Source organism: Mustela nigripes, chromosome 2, assembly GCF_022355385.1.
Source record: "Mustela nigripes isolate SB6536 chromosome 2, MUSNIG.SB6536, whole genome shotgun sequence".
NCBI lineage: Eukaryota > Metazoa > Chordata > Mammalia > Carnivora > Mustelidae > Mustela > Mustela nigripes.
In genome coordinates this window covers 52,070,649-52,083,942 of record NC_081558.1, presented here as the reverse complement: position 1 = coordinate 52,083,942, position 13,294 = coordinate 52,070,649, and the positions used below count along the sequence as shown (strand labels likewise).

At 52.5% G+C, this 13,294-nt stretch overlaps 1 protein-coding gene across 10 annotated transcripts in view; it reads left to right on the top strand.

The window, feature by feature from the left end:
• Positions 1–13,294, top strand: part of ATP2B2 (ATPase plasma membrane Ca2+ transporting 2) — a 366,135-nt gene that overhangs the window by 188,761 nt on the left and 164,080 nt on the right. The gene's annotated exons all lie outside the window — the stretch shown is intronic.

The following is a 13,294-nucleotide window of genomic DNA, read 5'->3' as shown; positions in this document are numbered from 1 at the left end:
GAAGCAGGTGCTGGGCCCATGTTTGTGGAATGAACGAGTGACTACAAAGTGCCACACCCAGAATGAACACGGAAGCAATGTTAGTTCTCTGGTCCACCTTGGAATCCCCATGTGTTTCTTACTATAAATACTTATGGGACTCATTCACGCAAAACCTGTAGGTAAATAAGTTTATTGCATGTTTTCCCCCTTTGAGATGTCAGAGCCAAAGGACTCACAGGGGGAGCATATGGGGTGTGGAAACTGAGGGCTCCCTTCCCATGGCCCACCCTCCCATTTACCCCTAGATGCTAGCCTGCTTTTCCTTTTTTCTGGGCCTCAGAACCCCTCGATATAAAGAGCGGTGCCTTGACGGAAGTCCCAGCTCTGATTCTCAGCCCCTTCCTGCTCTGTTCCCTCATGAGCCATGTCCTCACCAACTTCCTCAAAGGGGGCAATGCCTGAGGCCAGCATGTGGTTGTCCCAGCCACTTTTTTACAGAGAAGGGGTGACAAGCTCAACTAAGTAAGGAGATCCCCAAAGCAGGGAATCAATGGGGGAGAGTCCTCTGTAGGGATGAGGACCAACTCTGTGAGACAAGTCTGCAGTCCACGTTGAATTCCAGCTATCTGTGTGGCCTCCAAAAAATCACCCAGCTTTTCTGTGCCTCAGTTTCCTCCTTTGCAAAATTGGCATAAGAATAATAGTATATCCCTCTAGGGTTGTTATAAGAGTTAAATTAATTCCTAGGGGCCAGGAGCTTGGGAAATGGCCTGGTCTGTAGTTAGCACTCCACAAGCTTTAATCGTTCCTGGTATTTCTGAACCAGACTCTGAGACCCCTCATCACAGCTGGCCCAGCCCGCTGTCCTGATGCCTTCCCTCTTATGGATGGAGTCTGGGGAGGAGAAGCCACTGGGCCACCTTCACTCAGAATGAACCTCCTGCTCCACTCCTCTCTCAAAGAGAAGAGTCTGCCAGTGCCTGTCAGGACAAGAAGGGCTCAGGGCAGGGCGGGGGAAGATACAAAGGCCCAGGCCTCCCTCAGAGGCTCTAGAGGAGTTGGGAGGTGGCTATAAATATGAGAGGCGAGGGGCTTTCTAACTAGGCCAGGAATGTGTGTTAGTCATTGAGGTCAGAGCAGGCCGCAGAAGCTCTTGGCTGGGAAAAGAGCATATCCAGGAGTGAGCTCTTCCGGGCTCAGGGGAAGCCAGAGAGCTGAGGCGCAGGAGGGTGACGAGCAGAGCTTAGCTTGGGCCATGCTGGCACCCCAGAACCTTGGTCAGAGGGGCCCAGGAAGGTCCCTCCTGCCTCTTCTAATCTCTGAGAAGTCCTACCTCAACCCCAATCAATCAGCTACCTACAACCACCCGCAGGCTGAGGCCATGCTGTGGCTCCCAAAGGGCACTCAGGTCACCATTCTGCAGAGTGAACAAGTGCATCCTTTCTATTTTAATAGCTGTGCGCTTATTTTAATGTGTTGGGAGAAAAATACAACTGGCAAAGCAAATCCATGATCTCATGGCTATAAATGCTTAAGATAATACCAGGTAGGTGTACACATTTTTTTAAAGAGGGAGTTGATTTTTTTTTTTTTTTTTTAAATATATTCTCGTGGAACTGAACCACCATTACTTAGGTTTGGGGGATTCTGGACTACAGGCAAAATGCTAATTTCCTTGCTGTGGAGCTCCAGCTATCTTCTGTGCCTCCAGTCCCACATCCCACCCCTGCCTTTCCCTAACATCCCTGCCCTTGCTCCTGACCCCTGCTCTACTCTCAGGGTGCTCACTGCCTGGAATGCTTTTCCCCTCCAGTTTTCTACTGTGAGCACCAGGTGAAATAACTATTCACAGGTGCCTCTATGGGCCCATCCAGAGGCCTCCTCCACCTCCTCCAGGCTGCCCCGGGCCCTTGTCCCTCTGCCACCACTCCCCACACTGTGTGAGAGTCTCCATAACTCAGACCACTGCTCCCTTGGTGATGGGGAAAGCTCTGGCTGGTTGCCTTTCTTCCTGCTATTCCCAGTGCTGTACTGGGGGCTGAGTACATGCCCAGGAGGCAGACCCAGTCACTTTCTGGAGCCATCCTTGCCTGGCGTTGGCTGGCACACATGCAGCCTCGCCCTCAGGGCTCTGCCCCCTCCCTCATCTGTCAGATGGGGATGCTAAGTTTCCTCTCCCCGGGTGGGTGTGTGGGGTCAGTGAGCTTACTTCACCTAAAGCTGTCTAAAGGCATGTGCCTCACATGTTATCAGGACTCCGTAAATCCTGGTTCTGCTCATTTGAATCATCAAGGGTATTATCATTATCAGGGACCAATGGATATTCAGTAAGTCTACAGTGGGGCAGAGTGGAGGGGAGGGAATGAGACTTGAGCACCTTTGCATTTAGGATCAGGAGAAAGTTCTCAGTGCCTATTTACTCCACCCTTCTCCTTTTGAATATGGGGAAACTGAGGCCCACACTGCACCCCTAGAACCGGGGCCTGGGACTCCTGTCCTTCAATCTATCATTGTCCCACCACCTCCGTCCTCCCTAGACTGGGGGAAGAGGACTCCAGGACTCACCTGCCCAGAGAGACAGGCAGACCTACCGGAGCTTCTCTACCAACCCCCTCGCCCCGGTCTTTGGAATGGGCCAGAGAGACCTGGGGAGGAATTCCAGAGGCTGTGGCCAGCAGGAGAGCTCTCACTTCCCCAAGTCAGTGAATCAAAAGCTTCATTCTTTGTAGATTCCTCCGATAGGTAGGAGCAGACATGACCTTTGTCATTTGTTATTTTTAGCCGAGCAGGCAAGGAATAATAAAAACCTGTATGGGAGCTGACTATAAATAACGTAGCTGTGGCATTAAACACACACACACACACACAAACACACACGCCCCTAAAACCTGTCGATCTAAAGCAGCATTGCCCTTCCAAATGGAATAAGAGCATTAGCATGGGACTCTACCATCAGTGAGCCCATCTCACAAAAGCTTTTGCTTGCAATCACCACGCAGTTCCCTGAGGGGAGATGCTTTTATTGTCCCCATTCTTCAGATGAGGAAATGAGGAATGAGATTGGCCAGTGAGGCCACGGGCTCTGAGCCTGACATCTACCACTGTCCTTGTTGTAGAGTGTCCGAGAGGGAGTGCCACTGAGGGAGGGAGAGAGAGGGAGAGAGAAGCAGGACCAGAACCGCCTCAGGTCACCTGTCTCCAAATGCAGTAGTCTGCCAGTTGCTAGTGGCCTTGCAGGGCTGGAAGAAGAAGAGGTGGACATGGACAGGGGAGAGGAGTGGCCACAGGCATTGTGGACCCCTCAGGACGGAAGTTGGAGTAAGAAGGTAGTGGCTGGGGTGCTAGAGGTGGAGAGGAGGCAGTCTGGGAAGGGCTCAGCACTGAGAGCGGCAAGGGGGACAGGGCAAGAGAAGGGAATTGGCCGATCGTATTCCACGGCGGGGCCACACCAGGCTCACCCGGTCTGACATTGAAATCCCTTTGGGCAGGGTGGCCATGCTGGCCAGCCCACGGCAGGAGAATAGGAGCAAAGTCCCCAGAGCAGGTTATCAGGGCTGGGATAGACAAAGACAGTCAGAGGAGCAGGCCTAAGGACACCAGAGCAGAAATGCATCCCCAGGACTTAAAGGAAACAGACTCCAGAGAGTAGTGTTGAGCACTTGCCCCTGGCCCAGATGTGTGCTGGTGAGCATTTCATGACCAGCTCTCAGGCAGATAGGTGCCCGGCTTTGTAGTGTCCGCCAGATCATAGCTACCAGCATACTATCCCTTGTGTGCACCATTGGCTCTCAGGACACCACTACACCAAGCCACCCAGGGGGCGATGCCTGTGTCCTGCTTGCTTCAAAGGAAGAGAGGGGGGGCTTGCAGGCCATTTTAAGCTATTATTAATTGTGCATGTAACACACAAGAGGCAGAATCTCAATTAATTCTCAGTACCATCCTCTGAGGTAGACATTATCGCTAGCTTCCTGATGAGGAAATGGAGGCTCCAAGAGTTAAAGTGACTTGCCCAAGGTAGCATACCTTGTGGCAGCACCAGAATCTGAAGCCAGGTGTGTTTGAGTTCAGAGTCCCCACCCCAGCCGTATACCACCCAGCCTCTAGCCAGGGTAGTTCTGGGACCGGAGCCGGGGCTGGATCTTCAGGCAGGGGTGCATGGGTGGGTTCCTCTGTGGGGCTGGAGCTAAAAGGCCTGACCAAGTCCCAGAGGAAATGGTCACCACCCTTGAGAGAAGCCCTGAGAGGTTTGAGACAACCCCCACATGGGGAGGGCATGGAGCAAGAGTACCACCTTCCCCTCCCACCAGGGCAGAGGCACTGCATGGCACCCCACAGGGCTCTCCCAACCTTCCTCCACTCCTTCCCTTGTTCACAACTGAGTCTCCTCCTCCAAAGCCCAGTTCCAGGAAGCAGTGCCCTCACTGCCAGACACATAGTAGGTGCTCAATTAATGCAGAAGAAATGAACCAATCACACCTTCCTATTCTCTCTCATTTTGTTGTAAATCAAAGACCAGATCAATTATATTATTATTATTCCCAGTTCAAAGATAGAGACACTGAGGTAGATTGCAACTGGTGAAATGACTAGCTCAAGGCCACACAATAGTAAATGACAGAGCCGGGGTTCAATCCCCTACCTCTGTGACCCCCTCAGCGCCCTATCTTCTCTACTGTGCTGTGTGCCCCCGGAAAGAAATTAGCACCTTGTATCTGAGAAGCTCCTTATGCTTTGTCAAGACAACTTGCATTTCCTTCTTGTGCTTCACTCTTGCATGTTGGTCTCAGAGTGCCGGTGTAGGGAGGCTGGAGGACAGCAAGGAGGACTTGAGAGAGCAGGTGGCCTTGTAGTGAGAGAGTTGGCCCAGCCTGAAGGGCAGCCCCATCCACAGAAGCCCTGGAAATCCCCATTGATGCAGGATCTCCTTGGAGGGTGGCATGGCCCCTGTGTCGGGACTCTTTGGAGCCATATCTTACAGACAGGTTCAGGGCAAGGTGGCCCCACAGTGTGACGGGAGCAAGGGGTTCTGATGGGGTGAAGGGGCTGCCATGGAGCCACCCCTGGCCTCCCATCCCCAGCGGACCATGATTCCATATAAATCAGCTTCATGGGCAGATCCCAAAGGGAATTTCCTCTGGGGAGAAAGTGGGACACCCCCACAGGGATGCCCTTGAAGGCCGCTGAGGCAGCATCAGTCCCGCCTGTATTCCAAGGGCAGAAAGCTCATCTGCTCATCTTCCCTCCTCAGGCCCAGCTCCAGCTCCACATCCCACTTCTACCCTGCTCCCTTTGGCCACTTGTTGGACACCCTGGTGCGCCCAGACATTCCCCATACTTACAGCAGGGTAGGAAAGAAAGTGTGTGTCTGAATCCCAACACCCCTGCCAAAGGGACAGTTTTGTTCCAGGTATGTGGCCTCTCTGGGCCTCCATTTCACCGTCTGTAAAATGGGGATGGTAAGAACTCCTTAGGAATTAACTGAGCCACAACATGAAAAGTTCTTAGAACAAACAGTATCTGGTATGTGGTAATTGTCCAGGCCATGCCACCTCTCAGTGCTACTATTGGTAACGCAGACCAATCCCATCTCTTCTGCCCAGCAGCTCTCAAGGGGAGCTACTCCTATGGCAGTCTAGGGTCTGGAAGGGAGCACTGGATTTAGAGTCCTGAACCCACAGCTATCTCTTAATCACCCCTGACCCTCAGAGGCAGGGACCCTTCACCTCTCCTGGCCTCCATGTTCCCTTCTGTCAGGTGGCCCCCCTCGGTTCCCAGCACATTTGAGACTCTGTAAATGTCCACTGGGTGTTTTTCTGCCTGCAGCCATGACCCAGTGCCAGCAGGCCCCTTTCCTCCTTGCCAATATGTCCCTGACTCAGGATCTGCCCCAGTCATGGTTTGCTGAGCGAATATGTTACCTGTGGCATGTGCACAGGTTACATGTGTGATGTTACTGTGGTATGGTGGTCTAACAACATGGAATTCTGTCATGTGGTGGGCACCTCACCAAGGGTTTGATCATCCTCATTCTGTTTAATTCTTAAAATCCTCCTAAGATTCCACCTGCTCCTGGGATAAGGACAGAAATCTGGAGGGTGGCCTCTAAGACCCCACTCCTTTTCTGCCCCTAGCGCATACTCTTCCCCTCTAGGCATTCAGACCCCCTTTCAGTTCCAGAAAAATTGCTGAGCTCTTTTTAGCCTCAGGGCTTTGCCAGGAACACCACCTCTCCTACCTGGTGAGCCCGCTCAGACTTCTGAGCCCAGCTCAGCAACCAGCCCCCTTGGAGAAACCTTCTGCGACTCCCCACTGTGCTCCTACAGGGAATGGCCGGGTCCTCCTGCTGAAGGTGCTCATGGCCTCTGCCCCTTCATCTTATACCCCTTTCTCCATGTACATGGGTCCATGCATACATTTCACTTCTGTCTCTGAATCCTCTCAAGAGTGGACACCATGAGTTTTCCTGCCGTATCCTCAGCACCTAGCATGGAACCTGGGAATTGGCAGATGTCAGTGGGTACTTGGTGAACAAATGACCAGACAGAGAAGCAGGAAGCAGTTGTTGCCATGCATGTTGCACAGATGAGAAGCCTGAGGCCTGAGAGATAGAGAGACTTGCCCAAAATCACACAGCCCATCAGGGTGGAGCAGGATTTGAGTTAGTCCAAGGGGCTCCAGCTCCCAAGCTCTTCAGACCCACCCCACCCCCTTGCCACCTTTGGGTACAGTGGAGGACTGAGCCAGAGAAGCTCCCAGAGGAAGAGGGCTTGCGTGACAGGGCAAGGGCTGCGGTCCCTCTCAGAGGCCTGGCTGCTTGGAAACCTTATCAGAGGTGAGCCCACAACTTGCTGCTCCTCTGTGAGCCTTCCAGGAAAGATCTGCATTCTAATTCTGCCTCTAGTTATATAGAGGGCTTGTCCCCTCTACTCTGCAGATCTCAGTTTCCTCGTCAGTAAAATGGGAGTGAGACCATCCACAAAGCCGGTTAATTGTGTGCATTAGCACACAAAGAATGCTCCCAGCAGAGACAGCTGATGTGGCCCCTGCAGCCTCCAACCCATTTTAAGGATACAGTGGCAGTGGGATGGCCACGTTTCAGTCCCTGAGTCCTTATTGCTTCCAAAATCCCAGCAGCGTCCAGCCATCCGGTCAGCAGGTGTGTCTCTCGGCTTGCAGTATTCTCAATTGTCACACCTCAGCTCCTATCCTCTCTGGAACCTTCTCCCCCTGCTGGGCCCTACAGCCTCCTCAGCAGGAGGACTTCCAGAGAAATGGCAGGCTGTGGTGCAGACTGTGCTAGGTTTGAATGTTCACTCCTATACCACAGAGCTGTGTTCCCCTAAGCAAGCTACTCCCCCTCTCTGAGCTTGTTCTTCACCTCTAAATTGAGGGTTGATAACACTGAACTTGGAGACCATGAGGAGGAGTAAATACTACTAAGTGCCTGGCACAGAGTAGGCACTCAGCAAGTGACAAATTCCCTTCTCTCTTCTTCTGACAGTCCTGAGTACATTGTCCCTATTCCTTCTGTTTTCTCCTTCCTTCTCCTCTTCTCTCTCCAGGGAATCAGCCTTCCATCAAGAGTGAAAACACATACATACATATACACAAATGTTCACTAGGAACCCCAGCACAGTACCTCACATTCAGTGAAAGCTAAGTAAATATTTGTAGACTGAATAATCCAAAGAAATGAATTACTAATGGTAAAAGTTCAGGCTATAGGTAGCTGGCAGGGAGAATTTAGGGTTAGGGGCTCCTCCCTGGGTGTTCAACTCACCTTGCATTCAGCCCTGGTCTCAAGCATTCTGTCCCAGTTGAGACATCACTGAGGGACATCGGAGTGGAGTTCAGGTCTTCCTTTTCCCTTCACAAAGTGGGCTTGCGGAGAGAGCCCCATTCACTGACAGGCTCAGGAAATAGCAGCTCTTGAAACAGGACCTCCAGTAAGTGCAAAGAATATTTCCAGAGCCACAGAGGGATGCAAATACCAGTTCAAAACCACCAGGGAATTGCTTTTCCATTCAACAAACCTGTACTCATCGGGTCAATCAATATTTGTTGAGGTTCTATGCTTAGTGCTGAGGATATAATAAGCAAATGAGACCCATTCCCTATCCCCAGGGATTCCCCCAGCCTGAAGGACATGACAGAGATGCACATAAAGAGGTTAATAGCAACAAATTCTTCTTGGGGGTTGGAGATGATGGAGGGGGAAATCAGGGAAGGTTTCAGAGAGGTAGTGTTGCTGGACCTGAGATTTGAAGGGTAAGTAGGACTTCTCCAGGCAGAAGAGTGGGAAGGGAAGTCATCCCAGGCAGAGTGGATGGTGCATGCAAAAACACAGAAGCATGGAAATGCAAGAGTGTATGTGAGGAGCAGGAAAGGCTTAGTGTGGGGAAAGTAGATGGAGGATAATGGGAGGGGTATGGAATAGTCATCTGGCTCTCGTGAGCCCTGGAAGGAGTTTGGGTTTTATGCTGAGAGCACAGGGAAGCCAAAAAAGGTTTAGAGGAGTTGAGAAAGCTCTCTAAGGTGCAGGGGATGGGCAAACAGGGGGAGGATAGCAGGAGAAGAAGCAAGGAGACCAAGGGGAGGAGGTAGGATTGACAGATGGGTGTGGGCAGTGTGTTTGCATGTGCATTAACCAAAGGGATAGCGTGGATGAAACCATGTTTCCCAGGCCTGGAAAAGGCAACCTCCCCCAGGGAGTCCTCCCAGAATAGTTCTTGATTCCCCAGGCTCTGTGTTCTTCCAGGAGAGAAAGTATCTGCTTCCTAATTGGCCCCTAACCTCTGGCCTCACATACAGGGGGCAGCAGAGTCAGCCATCACCACATACTGGCCCTGCCCCACTAGAAAGCTGGGCTAGGCCTTCTGCACCCAGGTTTTCTGACCTATGGGAAAATAAGTTCCATGGCTCCCTAGACCTAGGTTCACACCCATCTCCGTTGGAGTCCCTGGGCCCAGTGTGGGGCCTCATGTAGTCCTGGTTTCAAGCCCCAGTTCCCCTACTCACTGTATGACCTTGGGCAACATCATTTCCCCTCTCTGTACTTCACTTTCCTCATTAGTAAAATAAGAATGAAAAACGGGACCTCCCTCCCAGAATGTTATGAAGCTCATATGGTGAAACGCACAGTAGGATGTTGATAGGAATGGCGGCGGAAGTTAGACGTCAGCCTGAACCCCTTCTTACTGGGGGAGCAAGAACTGGTGGAAGTAGCCAGGAATGGGGGACTGGGTTTGCATGTCAGCAGGTTGCCTTGGACTATCAGGATCTTAAAGGCCAGCCCTGCCCAAGCCCCATAGGGGCGGGGGTCTGAGAGCCATCATCCAGCAGGATAAGGGGCTGGAAGAGACCCACCACCCTGTTCTCCAGGGCCCTTCTGGAGAATCTCGGCCTCTGTGTTTATCCTATTAATACCAACTGCCATTCTCCATCAGCCTGTGACTCTGCCAAATAGGTATTATTGTCCCCAGTTTGCAGATGAGAATACTCAGGGAAGTTGAGTCATTTGCCCAAGTATTGCCAGGAAATGAAAGAGGACCCCAGGTCTGTCTGACTGGCCACAAAACCTCAGCCCAAGGTTAGGTGGGTTGAGGATGTTTGGGACCTTGGTAGGAATGGGTGTAGTGCCCCAAGGTAGCTGTGAGACTTGGTACAAGCTGGACCACCTGGTCCCCAGACACCATTCTATGGCCCCTCAAGGTCATAGTCCTAGAGGAGCCTAGCCATGTGCCTCAAATTTGAGGATCTTTAGGCAGGGACAGAGGGAAAAGTCTAAAGTTCAAGTGGGTCAGATCTGGGCTCAGATCTCGACCTTGGGCCTCACTGGCTCTGTGCCTCCAAAGCACGTCACCAAGGCCTCTGTCATTTTCTCTTCTATAAAATGGGAAGAAGCCCAATCTCTCCAAGGGTGATTTGTGAAGGTCAGACAAGGCAGGGAGGGGAGGGGCCTTTGGAAATATCTTCTCAGCCTCGGAGGGGTCCAGCCAACAGCATTTTGTGACAGCAGTTAACCTGCTTAGATGTGAGAAGACCCTAAGCTGGGCAAGGCAAGGGCAGAGGTAGCCCTCATTCCTCCTTCCCTTCAGGAGGGGGAGCAAAAGAGAACCTATGTCTCCTGGAGAGGACACAGCTGGTCTCTGATTGCATTTGATTCTGCCTCCCTCAGACCTGTCTGGACCTACTTCATCTGTATCCCTTATGCAAATTGCCTTCATCAGAACAACCTCATCCCCACCCTCATACCTAGCTACTAACCCTCTATTCCCATTCCTCTCTGGTCCTGGGATTTGTTCCCCCAACCATGGTCTGGACAACTGAAGACTGTGTGAAAATTGGACTGGGCTGGCTCTCCCCTCACCCCTGCCCTATTTCTCATACCTTCCAACCCTGACCCTCAATCCATGTTCACCATAAGCCAAATCATGCTGGAGGCAGAAGCTATCAGTAATCCTCCTGGCCTGCCTCCTTCCTCTCCCCCACTCTTCCCCGTGGGTCACCCTGACTTGTCATTTCCAGCCTTCCCAGAGTTTCAACACTAGCACCATTGTTCGTCAGATTTTGCAACACCTCTGCCTGTCCAGTACCCCCTGCCCCACAACATATCCTGGAAAGACAGGCCAGATGCCCTAGGTATGTCAGCTGCAGGAAGGGGAGGTATAGGGGGCAGGGCAGGGGATGAATGTCTGTGGCCAGATGACTTTGGGCAAGCCACTTATATCCTTTCTTGAGGCCTTAGTTTGCTCAACTATAAGATGGGAGAATTGGATTGGAGTCCTTCAAGTCCTTCAAATCTTCAACTCCTCTGATTCTGACATTTGATAAATCCAAATCACAGAGCAGCAGATATATTCAGGCCTTTATTGGGGCACCTACCACATGCTGGGAGCTGGGGCTCTAGAAACAGAGCTGATGTGGTCAAAGCTCAGTGAGGGAGACAGATGTGTAGACCATCACCATACCGTGTGGTCAGAGCCAGGCTGGACCCAGGAATTGATTCTCTCAGTGGAATCAGGAAGAACTGTTTGAGAAAGCAGCGGTTGAGCTGGACTTTGAAGGATGAAGAGGAGTTCACGGGCCAAACATAATGAAAAACTTCAGACTCTACTGGTCAGCATTTGGGCTGCCTCAGAAGTTAGGGGATATCCTATCATTGGGTTGTGGATGTGGATGCTGAAATATAACAGGGTCTAAAATGCCGAGGAGATGGGAACTTAGCCAGGTGTCAGTTCTAGTCTTAGATTCTGGGAACCCAAATTCCATGAGTTCCTAAAAATTTAGTGTTTGCAGGTAACAGCGCAGCCCACCCCAGACAGGGGCCAGTGAGCAGCTAGGACTCTGAACTTTCAGCAGATGAGTGTTGGGGCTCCCAACCAGCCCACACCATCCTGGCCTTCACAGGGAGGAAGCCATGGGCTTGGAGTCCTCAAGCTGAGATCACGGGTTTGACTGACCCCCTCCTGGCTTGAAACACTGTGTCCTGGTCACCATACACAAATTCCTCACTGTCATTCAGGTGCTCACAGAAGTCATTCTAGTGGTAGGATCAAACAACTCGCTGTTTTGCAGTGGCCTTTGCAAACTATCAAGTGTGCTGGACACAGAAAGTATTATTACTGTGGAAATGGTGGCTCATAACAGGCCCCTTCTGGGGCTGTTTGTTCTGTAATCAGGAAAATCAGTTTGCTACCCTCCCCAAAGCCCCTGTTGTCACAGAAATGACGGTGGGATTCCTGGCACAGACATGTCTGCCCCAACCACATGTGAGCTGCAATAGGCCTTTTACCCTCTGCCCTTTTGTGCCAACCCTCACCCTGGCCATCTCAGAGTGCTTTTCTGTGACCCTGTGTTGGGGGACAGGGGCTGCCTCTAGGCCCTGGGGAAGGGATGAGGGACTCCTGGCTTGGCCCCTCCTGTGGTAGGGTCTAACTTAAAACTCTGCCTGGAAGGGGACCAGTGGAGCCCCCCATCTGTACCCCCAAGAAGGTGCCAACGTGGCAGCTCCCTGTCCCGGGCTTTTGGGGTAGGAGGTAAGAGCCTCTCTGAGCTGTGTCCTGGCTGCTCTGTTGGAACCCCAGCCGGGAGTTTTCCCTGCCTGGCACCGTGGAGGCCAGGGCCGCCCAGCACTCAGCATCCTTAGCGTCTCAGCATCCTCTGCACATCTCATTCTGCCTGGCCAGGAGCAGAAGGGAACCCCTTGGTGGGTATAAGGGCTAAAAAGCAAGGGGGAGCAATATGGCCCACAGACAGAGGCCCGGCTGCTAGTGCTCACTCCCAGCTCTCCGCCTCCCGTGGCCCCTCTGCCCAGCCAGGTTCTGATTTTGGTGCAGTGCAGACTTTCAGCTTCACGAGACAAATTGATATTCTGTGCCAGCCCAGGGATGGAGAGGCAGCTCGGGACGCTCAGGCTCAGGCAGGCAGCTCAGAACCGGGCAGGGGGTAGGGACAGGGGAAAGGAGGCAGCTTCCATCTGGAGTTGCCTTCTGGGGCCACCCCCAACCCTGTTCTCCCCCAACATGTGCCCCCAGCACACTGACAGCTACCCTGAGACAGCAGTCCTGAAGGTCCTTCCACCTTCGATGCCTTCCTCCTAACCAGGGCACTGCTCCTGGTGGGGACAGAGCAGTGGAGAGCGAGGCCTCAGAACCCAAGAAAAGCCCCTTCACCTACTGTGCCCTCCTAACCTTGCTCCCAGGTCTGTCCTCCCATCAGTCTGGATTTAAAGGGGCAGCAGGTCTGGACTTAAACGGGTAGCAGTCAAGGCAGAAAGAAATGGGTAAATTGGCTGGGAGGATTGCATTCCTGCAGACTCTTCCCCAGGGGTCCCTGGAGTCTCTGGACATGGTCAGCGCCCCCAATGTGATCAGCCCCCCAACTCCTCATAGTTGTCCCTGTAGATGATGTGGAGACATATGGAGACACCCCTGCCAGTGGGCACCCGTGAGCAGATAAGCAGCCCCTTGAGGGGGTTTTCTGACAGAACAGTAGCCCCCAGGCAGGTGGGGGTACCCCTGGGTGGGGCTGCTGGACCACAGGGGTAGTGTATAGATGGCAGTAAGGAGAGTAGGGCAGTAGGAGCAGAAGGGAGCTTAGTGCGGTCTCTGTCATATTGGACCTGCAACCACTAATGTGTTTAGTCTGTGTTGAGTCCATTGCTACCCCTATGTGACCTTTGCCCCACCCAGGTCCGGGGGGGGGGGGGGGGGGGGGGGGGGAGGGTGTCCTGACCAAAAGGAGAAGGAAACCAGAGCCCACTCACTGCACAGCCAAAGGAGTCCCCCAGAAAGTGGGGGATGACTTG